This window comes from Armigeres subalbatus, chromosome 1 (genome assembly GCF_024139115.2).
Source record: "Armigeres subalbatus isolate Guangzhou_Male chromosome 1, GZ_Asu_2, whole genome shotgun sequence".
NCBI lineage: Eukaryota > Metazoa > Arthropoda > Insecta > Diptera > Culicidae > Armigeres > Armigeres subalbatus.
This window is the reverse complement of record NC_085139.1, coordinates 308,858,184-308,875,582: the sequence shown is the minus strand read 5'-3', so window position 1 is coordinate 308,875,582 and position 17,399 is coordinate 308,858,184. Positions and strand designations below refer to the sequence as shown.

General features: G+C 44.4%; 1 protein-coding gene across 4 annotated transcripts in view; it reads right to left on the bottom strand.

The window, feature by feature from the left end:
* Nucleotides 1–17,399, bottom strand: part of LOC134207899 (tau-tubulin kinase homolog Asator) — a 181,327-nt gene that overhangs the window by 128,721 nt on the left and 35,207 nt on the right. The gene's annotated exons all lie outside the window — the stretch shown is intronic.

Sequence of the window (17,399 nt, the reverse complement as noted above, 5' to 3'; positions counted from 1 at the left end):
TAGGAACGAACGATTTTGTTTCTGAGTTTTGCAATTTTCGCAAGAGTAAGTTAAGTAGCGGTTTATTATAATGTCTTTTAAAGAAGCATATGTTATTTTAAAAAATAATGATGTAAACATAGTCTTCACTTTGTCTACAAAGATAAGACCAAAACAGTGTAAACTGCTTGATAATTATGGGAATATACACTGTATGAGTATGCACAATAAATGAAAATGTTAATTGTATGAGAATGGTATCCCATGAAGGAATACGGTCGCCGCTTCACATGTCGATATTGAAGGGACCATCGAAATAGGGAGAGATCGAGGAATAGAAGGAAAATTAAAATGGGTGATAGATCCAAAAAAAAAGTTGCTATGAAAAACGACAACAGAACAAAATGTTGATATATTTGAACATATCGACATAAGGAGAGTAAATCCAGAACAAAATATGAACAGAACACATCGAGGGAAGACTATTGAGATGTAGAATTCCCAAATGTATGTAGTTTCAAGCAACCGAGGAAACCATCGCCATAAGGAGTGATAACGAGATACAGAACATCGAGGTGTAGATAGTCGACTGTGATATAGCGATTTTTCGATTGACTATCTATTTGTTACTCAAAGCACAACGCAGGGTTATCATTGGAACAACTGTCACGCAGTAATACATCTGATGTTTTCCATACAAAATACGAAGTTTACCATAATAATCCAGAATAATCCATCTAGCGTTGGTGGTGCCTTTCTCGCGCATTTTGCGAAGAAATACTCCTAACGGAATATTATCCATTATTGACCACGAACATAATTCCATAAAAAGTTCAACTAATCAAAAGTACATGCGAAAAACCCAGATTAATCCACCTAGCGGTGATGGCGCCTTTCTCGCGCAAAAAGGTAATAAATGTACACGCTAAAAATGAACTTTGTGTAGTTGTGTTGTGTTGTGCACTTAAACTAGGAGTCTGTTTGTCGTAAAATGCACTTAGATAGATAGATAAACTTGATTCGCATCTGTCGTATTAAAAATTGATGGAAGGTCAAGCTTAACTTTCGCGAAATCATCATTTTATTGAAGTAGTATCTTTTACTCAAATTTTGAGTTGTCCCGTTTTTAATGAAAATGAGTCGGATTCGACTCAATTTTGAGTAGTTCATTTTTAGCGTGTAGCCTTTACGCTTACACCTCGATGATGTACAAGAAAGGCAAAACAGTTACACCGTCTAATGTTATGATAGAAAATTTACACTAGTAGACGACAGATGGCGCTGCCAAAAGTTTCTCGAATTTCCTATGTTCGAATTTTGACTTTCGGACAATTTCTTAGTACTATGAAACTGAACGAAGAGCATACTTACGCCTAAATGCGTGCAACACGAGCATCTTTATAGTACGATGAAACTCTAAATGGGAGCAAGCCACGGATAAACTTCAAAAATATTCATAGATGCAAGGCATTTTTCATAACACATTATTGTTCTATGTGACTATGTTTCATCACTATTTTAATATTATCTTTTTTATGCGATTCACAATTATTATGAAATTCAATAGTGATCAACAGCGTTTTAGTCTCTGTCGGATGTAACTTGTTGCAAGAAAATTGTTTAAGAGTTACTATGTGAAAAATTGGCTAATGTTTTTATAGCATTTTGTGCACACACATACACACACACGGACAGACAGACATTTGTTCAGCTCGTCGAGCCGAATCGATTGGTATATAATACTATGGGTCTCCGGAACTCTTATCAAAAGTTCGTTTTCGGAGTGAAATGATAGCCTTTCGGTACAACTTTGTTGAACGAGAAAGGCAAAAATGGTAGACCAAAGTTATGCAACACTGACCGAGTTACTAAAAAACGAAACTTCGCGATTTTCACAGTTTTGCTCCCTTTCGCGAGATAATGATCAAGGTAGAGTTCAAGGAAATCTTCGGGAAGATTGGGAAAGAGAGAGTCGTAGCTACTCCCGACTTTACACGAAGAGCCAGCGGTCAAATTAATATCTCGCAATTGTTTGCACAATTGAAAAGGTTCGCCGGAAAACCGAATATCAATCGAGGTCGCACTCCCTAATCTGAGGGTTACGGTTTTGCTCACTTTCGTCCGAACCGCAGATATCAGGGCTACGAAATGGTGAGTTGACATCAGGGAAGGAGCACCTAACATAGCTCTGGCCCTCCAAGTTCCTGGTCTAGTCCAGGTGTTGGGTGGGACTTAAAACAAATGATCGAGCGTCTGTTCACCAAGGAGGTGCGGCTCCAACAGCGTCTGTTCTGACATCCAGCGGCTGAATATGAAATGCTGTTCCCTGAAATCTATACCTAAGATGGCAGCACCATCCCGGTGGATAGGGAATCTTGGCCCAACAACCTACTTTTAACGAAACATCAATTTGTTCGAGAATCCGATAATAAAAGAATACGGACTGATTTTACGGCGACGACTCTTAGCGCGAAACAACGGACACGAATAGGCACATGGAACGTTTTAACCCTAGCCCAGCAGGGTAAATTGGCACAACTTGCCAATGAGGCACGCCGCATGAAGCTTGAGATCCTGGGACTGAGTGAAGTCCGTTGGCCAAACTTTGGAGAACACAGAACGCCGTCGGGACAAGTTCTGCTATACTCTGGTTTACGAGGTGAACACGCTCCCCGGCATCGCGGAGTTGGCTTCCTACTAAGCGCTCAGGCACACTCTGCGCTTATGAAGTGGGAACCTAAAAGTGAAAGGATAATCGTTGCCAGATTTAGAACACGGGTCCGAAACCTTACTATAATCCAATGTTATGCGCCAACCGATGCTGCCGATCTGCAAGACAAAGAGAACTTCTACAGTCAACTCAATGCCGTCGTAGATAGAATTCCGAAGGGTGATATCAAGATCTGTTTGGGCGAACTCAAAGCGAAGGTCGGATCAAACAACTCGAACCATGAGCGCATTATGGAACGCCATGGTCTCGGAGAAATGAGCGAAACGGACAACTGATCGCAGAATTTTGTGGTAATAACGACATGGTGATCGGGGGATCGCTCTTCCCTAATCGACCGGTTCACAAGGTCACGTGGGTCTCCCGTGACGGCTTTACATAAAATCAAATCGACCACATCTGCATCAGCCGAAAATGGAAACGGAGCCTTCTTTATGTACGGAATAAACGTAGCACCGATATCGCGTCTGATCATCACCTCCTCATCGGCGAAATACGCCTGCGCATTGTGCGGATTCGTCGGCAGGAGGAAAGGATTGGACGACGATTCAACACACGCCGACTGGAAGATGCCACGGTGAAACGGTCCTTCGTTGAAGAACTGGAGACGCGTGCTGCAGATATTCCGGAAGTTGGCAGCGTGGAAGACCAATGGACCGTCATCAAGAATGCATTTATCGCCACCACCTGTGAAAGACGAGAATGATCAGTTATTGACCGACCCAACTGACCATCTGAAACGCTGGTTCGAGCACTTCGAACAACTTTTTCAAGTGCCAGCCATCACCACCTCGGCATGATCTGCCTAGGATCCGACGTATAACACGCGTCAATACCGAAGCTCCATCACTGCTAGAGATTCAAACAGCCATCCAAAGCATGAAATCGAATAAAGTCCCAGGGGTCGACCGCGTATCAGCCGAGATGCTCAAAGCTGACCCCATGACATCCGCTCAACTACTGCATCGTTTCGTTCGTAACATCTGGGACACTGCAAGTTTCCCGGCCGACTGAATGCAAGGTATCTTAGTGAAGGTGCCCAAAAAGGGTGACCTGACTGTATGCGTTAACTGGCGAGGCATTATGTTGCTGTGTACCGTTCTCAAAGTTCTATGCAAAATTATCCTAGCCCGGATTCAGGAGAAGATCGATGCGACTCTCCGGCGGCAGCAGGCCGGATTCCGTGCCGGAAGATCCTGTGTGGACCATATTGTCACGCTCCGCATCATTCTGGAGCAGGTCAACGAATTCCAAGAGTCCCTTTACTTGGTATTCATTGACTACGAAAAAGCTTTCGACCGTCTCAATTACGAGAATATGTGGGGCGCCCTGAGATGCAAGGGTTCCTGAGAAAATCATCGGCCTCATCGAGGCACAGTACGAGGCCTTCTCGTGTAGAGTGCTGCACAATGGGGTCTTGTCCGACCCTATCCGGGTCGTAGCTGGTGTGAGGCAAGGATGGGTGTCAGGCCATTTGGCCGAACGGTCATTAGGCCGAACGGTCATTAGGCCGAATGGCCATTAGGCCGAATGGCCATTAGGCCGAATTAGCAAAAAGAAGCAAGAAGTGAATAATGAGAAGTTCTTTCTTCACCTCACCCCTTCTTCCTTCTCCCATCTTGAATCTTCCTTCTTCTTTCTTCTTTTTTCTTCCTTCCTTCTTCCTTTTTCCTTCTTACTTTTGCCTTCTTCCTTCTTCTTTTCTCCTTCTTCCTTCTTTCTTCATCCTTCTTTCTTCTTCCTTCTTTCTTCTTCCCTCTTCCTTCTACCTTCTTTTTTCCTCCTTCTTTTTTATTCTTTTTTCTTCCTACCGTTTTCTTCCTTCTTATTTATTCTTTCTTCTTCCTTCCGTTTTCTTCCTTTTTTCTTCTTTCTTCCTTCTTCCTTCTTACTTTTTCCTTCTTCCTTGTTCCTTCTTCCTTCCTCCTTCTTTCTTCTTCCTTCTTTCTTCTTCCTTCTTTCTTCTTCCTTCTTCCTTCTTCTTTCTTACTTCTTCCTTCTTCCGTCTTCCTTCTTCCTTCTTCCTTCTTCCTTCTTCCTTCTTACTTTTTCCTTCTTCCTTCTTCCTTCTTCCTTCTTCTTTCTTACTTCTTCCTTCTTCCGTCTTCCTTCTTCCTTCTTCCTTTTTCCTTCTTCCTTCTTCATTCTTACTTTTTCCTTCTTCCTTCTTCCTTTCTACTTCTTCCTTCTTCCTTTCTACTTCTTCCTTCTTTCTTCTTCCTTCTTTCTTCGTCCTTCTTCCTTCTTCCTTCTTGCTTCTTCGTTCTTCTTTCTTCCTTCTTCCTTCTTCCTTCTTCCTTCTTCCTTCTTCCTTCTTCCTTCTTCCTTCTTCCTTCTTTCTTCTTCCTTCTTCCTTCTTCCTTCTTCCTTCTTTCTTCTTCCTTCTTTCTTCTTTCTTCTTTCTTCTTTTTTCTTTCTTCTTTTTTCTCTCTTCTTTCTTCTTTCTTCTTTCTTCTCTCTTCTTTCTTCTTTCTTCTTTCTTCTTTCTTCTTTCTTCTTTCTTTTTCCTTCATCCTTCTTCCTTCTTCCTTCCTTCTTCCTCCTTCCTTCCTTCTTCCTTCTTCCATTTTTCTTCTTTCTTTTTCCTTCTTCCTTCTTTCTTCTTCCTTCTTCCTCCTTCTTCCTTCTTCCTTTCTACTTCTTCCTTCTTTCTTCTTCCTTCTTCCTTCTTCCTTCTTACTTTTTCCTTCTTCCTTCTTCCTTTCTACTTCTTCCTTCTTCCTTCTTCCTTGTTCTTTCTTCCTTCTTCCTTCTTCCTTCTCTCTTCTTTCTTCTTTCTTTTTCCTTCTTCCTTCTTCCTTTTTCCTTCTTACTTCTTCCTTCTTCCTTCTTCCTTCTTCCTTCTTCCTTCTTCCTTCATTCTTCATCCTTCTTTCTCCTTTCTTCTCTCTTCTTCCTTCTCTCTTCTTCCTTCTTTCTTCTTCCTTCTTTCTTTTCCTTCTTCCTTCTTTCTTTTTCCTTCTTGCTTCTTCCTTCTTGCTTCGTGCTTCTTCCTTCTTCCTTCTTTCTTCTTACTTCCTTCTCCTTTTCCTTCTTCCTTTCTACTTCTTCCTCATTGCGCACTACTCACTTCTCACTCCCCAGTTCTCATTCGGCCTAATGGCCATTCGGCCTAATGACCGTTCGGCCTAATGACCATTCGGCCTAATGGCCTTCGGCCTAATGACCTTCGGCCTAATGACCCAGCATCGGCAAGGATGTATTCTATCACCGTTACTGTTCCGCATCGTAATCGATGAGATTCTGGTAGGTTCGATTGACCGTGAACCAAACCGCGGGCTGTTATGGCAGCCTACAACCATGGAGCACCTAAACGGCTTCAAATTGACTTATGGCGTTGCACTCCTCGCGCAAATGGTGCTCTGATATGCAGAGTAAGCTCAACGACCTTGCCGAGCGCTCCTCCTCGGCAGGTTTAGTCATTAACGTCAACAAAACCAAATCGTTGGATGTAATTACGGTGACTCCTTCCAGTTTCACAGTAGCTGGGCAACCAGTGGAGAATGTTGAAAGCTCGGTTGAAAACTTCCAATATCTTGACAGCCAAATGGCGTCAGACGGCGGTACCAAGATCGATATAGGCGCACGGGTCAATGAAGTAAGGGCTGCCTTCGCGAGTTCAAGAAATATCTGGAAAAACAAGCAGATAAGTGAACGTACCAAAATACGAATTTTGCAGGCTGCAGGTGTTCATTAACAGATGCCTGCGGTAAATAATTCGGGCCTGGTGGCCTCACAATTGGATCTCAAACAACGAGCTTCAGCGATAGGAACAAACATTCGGGATCCGAAGGCACTCGCTCTACGTAGGGTAGGAAACGAAATTTGTAAACAAGCATTAGACTGGAACCCAGCGGGACATCGTAGCAGAGGCAGACCCAGAGGCTCATGGCGGCGAAGCCTCAATAAAGAAATAAAAGAAGTCGACCGAAATCTAACCTGGCAACAGGTTAAAGCGATAGCCGGGCAACGCTCAGGATGGAGATCTTTCAAGTCGGAAATTTGCACCACCGGAGGTGTACAGGATCCATAAGTAAGTAATATACTCAAACCGACGCAAAACGCCTTTCGAACCTAGTCCTCCGACATCGACTGCCATGTGCATGTTAGGGCTGACGTTAGGGTCCTCACACAAGGGTGCAATGGTTTGCAGGCTCGTGCTTCAAAATATGCTCCAATCGTATAATCCAACGGATTAAGATCCGGACTGCTAGGGGGCCACAAATCTTTCAACCAAAATTTCATGATGATCTTCAGCCTTTTTTTGGGTCGATTGAACATGTGACATGGCGCTCCATCATGCTGTACGACAACTTTATGATCATTGGAGAATTTGGCCTTCTCCCAGGGATACACTGTGTCCTTTAAAATACCGATAAATAATTCGGTATTGATTTTAAACCCAACATAAATGACAACAAGCGGCAGTTTCAAACCGTTGAACGCCACCAAGCCAAACATCATGACATCAGCCGGATTGGTTTGGAATTTAAGCTTCATTTTCTCCAGAACATCCACAATTTTCTTCGGTGAAATGAACCATTCGGAAAATGGGTACATCGGACCATATAAACCCTATATAAGGTTGGTGTCTTAACTAAATACGAGAAAGGCACCACCAACGCTAGGTAGATTAATCTGGGTTTTGGACGAGTCACTCGTAGTTCCTATACCCGGTTCGTAATCAAATGGCGTTTAACTCAAGCTATGGAAGGTACATACAAGTCTTCTTTTAGGGTTCTCGAATGGATTTCTCAGAAATTTTGACTTCCTTGGCAAATTTTTTGATGGAACGCACCAGGTTGCGAGCACGAGCCGATTCGATCACGTTTAGCATGGACGTCCACTTCCCGGCTTCCGCTGCTTAGACCCATCCTGCAGAGACGTTTTAAGGCGATAAACTGTGGCCAAAAGGCATCCTACCACCATAGCAATCTCATTCGGCGTCTTCTGGGTGAGCAACAAACTAGTAGCCACTTCTCTTGGTTACATTTTTAGAAATTTGAAATAAAACAATAAAGCATTTTATGAGACAGATCGAAACAGCTGTTTTTCTCGTGTTTATCTACTTTGACAATGAGTGGGAGCCCGTTTGTTTGGTTATTTTACGCTGAACATTTCAATAGGTCGCATCAACAATTCTACTTGTTTTACTTTTCGGTTACTAGGGCTTTAGAACAAAGTTTTTCATATGATTTTCAATACGTGTCGCTAGATTATTCATACCATTGTATTCTAACTATAAATCTTTGAAGAAAAGACTACGAGAGGTGGAGTATGTGTTGGTCAAAAGAGTACAGAAGGAGGCCTTCGGCAAGGAATGGATCATGAACCAAACCATGTTACCGGCAAATTCTCCGTTACGGTGGTATAACCCGTTCATTTCTACAGACGGGATCATGAGAAGAGGTGGTCGTTTGAGGAAATCCCAAGAAACAGAAAAAAGCAAACATCCCATTCCATTACCAGCTCGACACTCTTTCACTCGTTTGTTGCTACAACATTACCATGAAAGGCTCCTACATGCCGGTCTACAGCTTATGCTGGCTGTGGTGAGACTCCGATTCTTACCACTGGGAGGAAGAAGCTTAGCCAGACAATTAGTCCACAAATGTCTGAAGTGTTATCGCCGAATGCCACTAGGTCGAACAAACCATTAGTCATTTGACCGAAATGGTCGTTTGGCCGAAAGAATCATTTGGCCAAAAGGGTCATTTGACGTAACTGTAACTAGTGTAACTAGCGTGTCTAAATAATCGTGGGTTTTTTGCTAAGTGGAAAGAAAGGTGCGTGCAAGTCGTCCAAGGCATAAGAAGAGCTCCTCACATTGGAATTGATGTGAATTAATTGATTTATGTGGATTAGAAGCTGAATTTCACCTATAATGGGATGATGTCGGACCTGATGTACTGCTCCATCCCAATTGCTATCGAACTACAACTAGTTTCAAGGATCAGGTTCGCACATTATGCTTCCAGTTGTCTATGAGATGAATATCAACAGAGTAATAACAAGCTGGCCTTCTCATTCTAGGACATCTTTACAGGGTTAACTAAACTTCCATGCTTGCGGCTAGGATACGCGTGTGCGTTAGTTATTTTCCTCAATCCGAATTTAACGACTCATTTTCTTCCTACTGTTTACGGTTGGATGATCTGTCTATTCGCCTCGCAATACCCATACAGTTCGCAAATCCTTGGATCTGCTTTTATCGAAAGTATCTGCTAACGACATCCGACAGTTGCGAGATATTGGCTGCGGGCAAGCCAAATAGAGTTGCCTACCTAATTGAAAAACAAGCAGCTCTTCTTCTGGTGTGGCGTTTCAAGTGCTTCCTCGCTCGGTACACCGCACCGGTGCGGTGCGGTGCGGGCGCGTCCGACCAATTTTGAAAACAATCGTTTACACGCGCGCGCCGCCGGTATCTGTGGCCTGGGGAGATTTATTTTTAAAAACGATGGAGACGCATCGTCGTTTTCGCCGTCTGTGTGGGAGGGTATATTTAGGCGTCCGGCGAACCGAACGCATAAACAGCTGATTCGTAGAAGTGGATCGGGTAGCAAGTTGCGATGCGTTGAGGTACACCCCTTGCAAAACGAACGAAAATAAAGTAGTCAATCGTTGATCTCTTAATTTTTACGATGTAGGTGCTGTGTAGGCGTTTATTGGGAAATCAATTTTAGAAAGGTGCAGCAGCCTGAGATGATGGGCATCTGGTTAAGTGCGTGATCGGAGTTGTGTCGGTAGTGAAGAAGAAGTGTTACAAAACACGATACTTGGGTTAGTTTAATGTCATTTTACATATTCATATTTAATGAAAACACTTACTGCCTCTATTCGCATAAGCGTCTCATGTCAGTTTTCTTCAACTTGAGTAATATGCCGTTGAATTATTCAAACATGGAGAAATACAAAAAAAAAATCTAATAAATTGATAAAATCCAAAATCTTTCTGAAAGTTCGGCATAATATTCTTTATCTGTATACATTGCTATGAAACTATTAAATAGACCATAATTATATTTATTTTTTGTGCAAAAGTGTATCAAAATCTGGAATATTACTGTTCTTTGAATAAATAGCCAGAAAGGACAACACACTTTTTTGATTTTCAAATTTCTAGGACAAAACCAATTAGTTTATTAGTTTGATGATGAGGTCATTTTAAGCTTATTTCTGGAAGAAAATCAAAATTGTCAAAAATCGACATGGGACTCTTATGCGAATCGCGGCAGCATAGCCCTGCTCTAGGAAATTTTACAAATGAAGTAAACCTATAATATTGGAAGAAGGACTATTCGACAATATGCTATTATCGCTTCTTTGGGGGGAAAGAGGTATAATATGTCCTAGCTTAGAAAATGCTGCAACAATCTTTCAATAATTGCAATGTCTTTTTGTCAGAATATTCTAACAAAACACATAAAAGAAAAGTTGAATGAACTTTTTTTTTCATTGGGTTGGTAAACATTAGTTTCATAACTATAGCTAGCAGATGCAATTTAGAAATTGCATAAAATGTAATTAAAACAGTGACATACGAATTAGGTTACCGCATGAATGTAAGTGGCCCATTTAAACGCGTGGTAATATTTTTATCATTTTAAAAAATCATCACCTTCATCCAGTGCTGCCGAATATTCACAACCCTGCTTTCAACAACCTTTCCCTGCTGTAAAACGGTGAACGTGTCGCTTGGTTCCAGCCGTTCGACAACAGTGGTAATAAATAGAAGCTGATCGTTCCACGCCATGGACGATGACCCAAGAGATCGAAGAGATGAACCAAACGGTGTAGACTGTAGAAGTACCTGGACAAGATAGACTTTGTTAACACAGAAGCGCGACAATGGTAGTAAGTCGTGTCTAAGCAGCAAGCAATGAACAGCTAAAAAAGTTCTGGATAAGCTCAAACTGCTATAAATAATTTCGACAGTAACTGTTTCCAGACACTGAACTGGAATTAATTCTTAGCAAATCATGATTGCGTGTATCTTACAACAATTATTTATTGTTAAGAAAAACATACCTTCAGAGAAAAAACATTGATATTTTTGAAAATGTGGCTGCCACGTGGTGGATTGTTTCGATGAATACTTTGATAGCATGTGCTATTTGTATTGCGGATATTTTTTTCACTATAGAGCCTTGGAAAACGATCACGAAAGTTGTCATTTTGTTGTAAGGCACAATATTTATTATTTATAAGCATGAAAACTTGTGTTCTGGCTCTATGCACAGGAAGGCGTTGAAACTAATTTCGAATCTCATTTTTCAACTAAACAAAACATTAATTCTTTTACAGGAAAGTATATTTCGTCAAGAACATATTGAATGATAGTCTTTTTTAACGACATTTTCCGCCCGAGTATTCATATCTTTACTATCATTGTCCGCAGTTTCTCAATTTTTTATAAGAACTTGACAAACTTCCTTAGTCGAAACACCCTCTGAAGTGGGCTAAGGTGTCTTTTCATCTCAGGATTTGGCCAAGGTTAGATGAGGGAGACCTAACTAATCGGAATAGTGGCGAAATTTAGTCCAATCAAGACGGTATCGATCTACAACGTTCTATACATAAGCTGTATGCGTTTACACACTGCAATCTATGTTTAAGCATAGCAACGACGGACTGTCGTAAATGATTGCCAACATACAAAATCTGAGATTTTCTCATCCAATAAAAATCGGACAACGGATCAACATGTCTTGAATTACGTTCATTGGCTTGCGATTCATAATTCGCCAAGTGGTTTCGCGAAGAGATGCATATACGTTCTTCGGCCAACTACCGTAAAGCCGTTCGGTCGTAGTCGAAGCATTTTTGTAGAAGGCTCCGTTTAAGTGTTATTTAAGGAAAATTTCTTACATCGAGTTATCTCTTATAATTTTTTTCAACATCATACGAAATTAATATACTTTTAATACATTTGTTATGCGGGAACATTTTTTAACAAATCGGTTCGACACGCCACGTATCATAGAGCCACTTTGATGAAATTTGTATCAATAAACGATTGTAATCGTACATTTTTATGCGTTGTGTAGTGCGCTGTTGTTTGCCATTAAAATAAAACAGATATTTCAGAACAGTTTTATAGCACCATCGTAGCGGCCTCTGATGCTTTACAATGCGGTGTCTGTTTTGAGTATGATCACTGCGGCACACCAACAGTATTTTTTAAATCAGTATATCGGAAGGCATCCAAAGTGAAACTTTACGAAGTCAAACACCTTATTAAAAAATCAGAAGCGTTTTGTACAGTACATGACACGACCCAAAGTTAGACGTTGGATAGTACCCTGCGAAACAACTTTGATTGCAAATTTTAAATCCAAATTAAAGATTGACAAAAATTCTAACTGAACTTATTTATCAATAATTCAAAATACCGGAGTCCAGTCAAAATTCCATCTGGAATTCGATCAGGATTCCATTAGGAATCCGGTCAGGATTCCATTCGATTCATCATAGGATTCATCCGGAATCCAGTCAGTATTCAATCCGAATGGAATCCTAACCGGATTCCGGATGGATTCCTAGCCCGATTCCGGATGGATTCCTAGCAGGATTCCGAATGGATTCCTAGCCGGATTCCGGATGAAATCCTAGCCGGATCCCAGATGGAATCCTAGCCGGATCCCAGATGGAATCCTAGCCGGATCCCAAATAGAATCCTAGCCGGATCCCAGATGGAATGCTAGCCGGATCCAAGATGGAATCCTAGCCGGATCCCAGATGGAATCCTAGCCGGATCCCAGATGGAATCCTAGCCGGATTCCGGATGGAATCCTAGCCGGATTCCGGATGGAATCCTAACTGGATTCCGGATGGAATCCTAACCGGATTCCGGATGGAATCCTAACCGGATTCCGGATGGAATCCGAACCGGATTCCGGGTGGAATCCTAACCAGATTCCGGATGACATCCTAACCGGATTCCGGATGGAATTCTAACCGGATTCCGGATGGAATCCTAACCGGATTCCGGATGGAATCCTAACCGGATTCCGGATGGAATCCTAACCGGATTCGGATGGAATCCTAACCGGATTCGGATGGAATCTTACCAGATTCCGGATGGAATCTAACCGGATTCCGGATGGAATCTTAACCGGATTCCGGATGGAATCCTAACCGGATTCCGGATGGAATCTAACCGGATTCCGGATGGAATCCTAACCGGATTCCGGATGGAATCTAACCGGATTCCGGATGGAATCCTAACCGGATTCGGATGGAATCCTAACCGGATTCCGGATGGAATCCTAACCGATTCCGGATGGAATCCCAACAGGATTCCGGATGGAATCCCAACCGGATTCCGGATGGAATCCTAGCCGGATTCCGGATAGAATACTAACCGGATTCGAGATGGAATGCTAACAGGATTCCGGATGGAATCCTAACCGGATTCCGGATGGAATCCTAACCGGATTCCGGATGGAATCTAACCGGATTCCGGATGGAATCCTAACCGGATTCGGATGGAATCCTAACCGGATTCCGGATGGAATCTAACCGGATTCCGGATGGAATCTAACCGGATTCCGGATGGAATCCTAACCGGATTCCGGATGGAATCCTAACCGATTCCGGATGGAATCCTAACCGGATTCCGGATGGAATCCTAACCGGATTCCGGATGGAATCTAACCGGATTCGGATGGAATCTAACCGATTCCGGATGGAATCCTAACCGGATTCGGATGGAATCCTAACCGGATTCGGATGGAATCTAACCGGATTCCGGATGGAATCTAACCGGATTCCGGATGGAATCCTAACCGGATTCCGGATGGAATCTAACCGGATTCCGGATGGAATCCTAACCGGATTCCGGATGGAATCCTAACCGATTCCGGATGGAATCCTAACCGGATTCCGGATGGAATCCTAACCGGATTCCGGATGGAATCTAACCGGATTCCGGATGGAATCCTAACCGGATTCCGGATGGAATCCTAACCGGATTCCGGATGGAATCCTAACCGGATTCCGGATGGAATCCTAACCGGATTCCGGATGGAATCCTAACCGGATTCCGGATGGAATCCTAACCGGATTCCGGATGGAATCCTAACCGGATTCCGGATGGAATCCTAACCGGATTCCGGATGGAATCCTAACCGGATTCCGGATGGAATCCTAACCGGATTCTGGATTCCGGAGACTGGATTCCGACTGGACCAAACTGGATTCCGAAAGGAAACCTGGTCGGATTCCGGAGAGAATCCTTGTCGGATTCCGCAGAGAATCCTTGTCAGATTTCGGAGAGAATCCTTTTCGGAATCCGATGAGGATTCCATTCGGAATCCGATGAGGATTCCATTCGGAATCCGATGAGGATTCCATTCGGAATCCGATGAGGATTCCATTCGGAATCCGATGAGGATTCCATTCGGAATCCGATGAGGATTCCATTCGGAATCCGATAAGGATTCCATTCGGAATCCGATAAGGATTCCATTCGGAATCCGATAAGGATTCCATTCGGAATCCGATAAGGATTCCATTCGGAATCCGATAAGGATTCCATTCGGAATCCGATAAGGATTCCATTCGTAATTCGATTAGGATTCCATTCGGATTAGGATTCCATTCGGAATCCGATTAGGATTCCATTCGGAATCCGATTAGGATTCCATTCGGAATCCGATTAGGATTCCATTCGGAATCCGATTAGGATTCCATTCGGAATCCGATTAGGATTCCATTCGGAATCCGATTAGGATTCCATTCGGAATCCGATTAGGATTCCATTCGGAATCCGATTAGGATTCCATTCGGAATCCGATTAGGATTCCATTCGGAATCCGATTAGAATTCCATTCGGAATCCGATTAGGATTCCATTCGGAATCCGATCAGGACTCCATTCAGAAACCGATTAGGATTCCAGCCGGAATCCGGACAGGATTCCAGCCGGAATCCGGACAGGATTCCAGCCGGAATCCGGACAGGATTCCAGCCGGAATCCGAACAGAATTCCAGCTGGAATCCGGACAGGATTCCAACCGGAATCCGGACAAGATTCCTGCCGGAATCCGGAAAAATTCCTGCCGGAATCCGGACAGGATTCCAGCCGGAATCCGGAAAGGATTCCAGCCGGAATCCGGAAAGGATTCCAGCCGGAATCCTGTCCATCCGGAATTCGGACAGGATTCCATCCGGAATCCGGACAGGATTCCATCCGGAATCCGGACAGGATTCCATCCGGAATCCGGACAGGATTCCATCCGGAATCCGGACAGGATTCCATCCGGAATCCGGACAGGATTCCATCCGGAATCCGGACAGGATTCCATCCGGAATCCGGACAGGATTACATCCGGAAGTCGGACAGGATTCCATCCGGAATCCGGACAGGATTCCATCCGGAAGCCGGACAGGATTCCATCCGGAATCCGGATAGGCGTCCATCCGGAAGCCGGATAGGATTCCATCCGGAAGCCGGACAGGATTCCCTCCGGAATCCTGACGGGATTCCAGCCGGAATTTGGTCGGGATTCCATCCGGAATCCGGACAGGATTCCATCCGGAATCCGGACAGGATTCCATCCGGAATCCGGACAGGATTCCATCCGGAATCCGGACAGGATTTCATCCGGAATCGGACAGGATTCCATCCGGAATCGGACAGGATTCCCTCCGGAATCCGGACAGGATTCCATACGGAATCCGGACAGGACTCCATCCGGAATCCTTACAGGATTCCAGCCGTAATCCGGACAGGATTCCAGCCGGAATCCGGACAGGATTCCATCCGGAATCCGGACAGGATTACATCCGGAATCCGGACAGGATTACATCCGGAATCCGGACAGGATTCCATCCGGAATCCGGACAGGATTCCATCCGGAATCCGGACAGGATTCCATCCGGAATCCGAACAGGATTCCATCCGGAATCCGGACAGGATTCCATCCGGAATCCGGACAGGATTCCATCCGGAATCCGGACAGGATTCCATCCGGAATCCGGACAGGATTCCATCCGGAATCCGGACAGGATTCCATCCGGAATCCGGACAGGATTCCATGCGGAATCCGGACAGGATTCCATCCGGAATCCGGACAGGATTCCATCCGGAATCCGGACAGGATTCCATCCGGAATCCGGACAGGATTCCATCCGGAATCCGGACAGGATTCCATCCGGAATCCGGACAGGATTCCATCCGGAATCCGGATAGGATTCCATCCGGAATCCGGACAGGATTCCATCCGGAATCCGGACAGGATTCCATCCGGAATCCGGACAGGATTCCATCCGGAATCCGGACAGGATTCCATCCGGAATCCGGACAGGATTCCATCCGGAATCCGGACAGGATTCCATCCGGAATCCGGACAGGATTCCATCCGGAATCCGGACAGGATTCCATTCGGAATCGGACAGGATTCCATCCGGAATCCGGACAGGATTCCATCCGGAATCCGGACAGGATTCCATCCGGAATCGGACAGGATTCCATCCGGAATCCGGACAGGATTCCATCCGGAATCGGACAGGATTCCATCCGGAATCCGGACAGGATTCCATCCGGAATCCGGACAGGATTCCATCCGGAATCCGGACAGGATTCCATCCGGAATCCGGACAGGATTCCATCCGGAATCCGGACAGGATTCCATCCGGAATCCGGACAGGATTCCATCCGGAATCCGGACAGAATTCCATCCGGAATCAGGACAGGATTCCATCCGGAATCCGGACAGAATTCCATCCGGAATCAGGACAGGATTCCATCCGGAATCCGGACAGGATTCCATCCGGAATTCGGACAGGATTCCATCCGGAATCCGGTTAGGATTCCATCCGGAATTCGGTTAGGATTTCATCTGGAATCCGCTTAGAATTCCATCTGGTATCCGGTTAGGATTCCATCTGGAATCCGGTTAGGATTTCATCTGGAATCCGCTTAGAATTCCATCTGGTATCCGGTTAGGATTCCATCCGGAATCCGGTTAGGATTCCATCCGGAATCCGATTAGGATTCCATCCGGAAATCGGTTAGGATTCCATCCGGAATCCGGAATTCGATCATAATTCCATCCGGAATCCGGTTAGAATTCCATTCGGAATGGGTTAGGATTCCATTCGGAATCCAGTTAGGATTCCAATCGGAATCCGGTTAGGATTCCATTCGGAATCCGGTCAGGATTCCAATCGGAATCCGGTTAGGATTCCTTTTGGAATCCGGTTAGGATTCCTTTTGGAATCTGGTCAGGATTCCATTCGGAATCTGGTCAGGATTCCATTTGGAATCCGGTCAGGATTCCATTCGGAATCCGGTCAGGATTCCATTCGGAATCCGGTCAGGATTCCATTCGGAATCCGGTCAGGATTCCATTCGGAATCCGGTCAGGATTCCATTCGGAATCCGGTCAGGATTCCATTCGGAATCCGGTCAGGATTCCATTCGGAATCCGGTCAGGATTCCATTCGGAATCCGGTCAGGATTCCATTCGGAATCCGGTCAGGATTCCTTCCGGAAATTGGTCAGGCTTTCATTAGGAATTCGGTCAGGATTCCATCCGGAATTAGGTCAGGATTCTACCCGGAATTTGGTCAGGATTCCAATCGAAATCCGGTCGAGATTCCTTTCGGAAACCGGTCAGGATTCCATTCGGAATTCGATCGGGATTCCATTCCAAATCTGATCGGGATTCCATTCCAAATCCGATCGG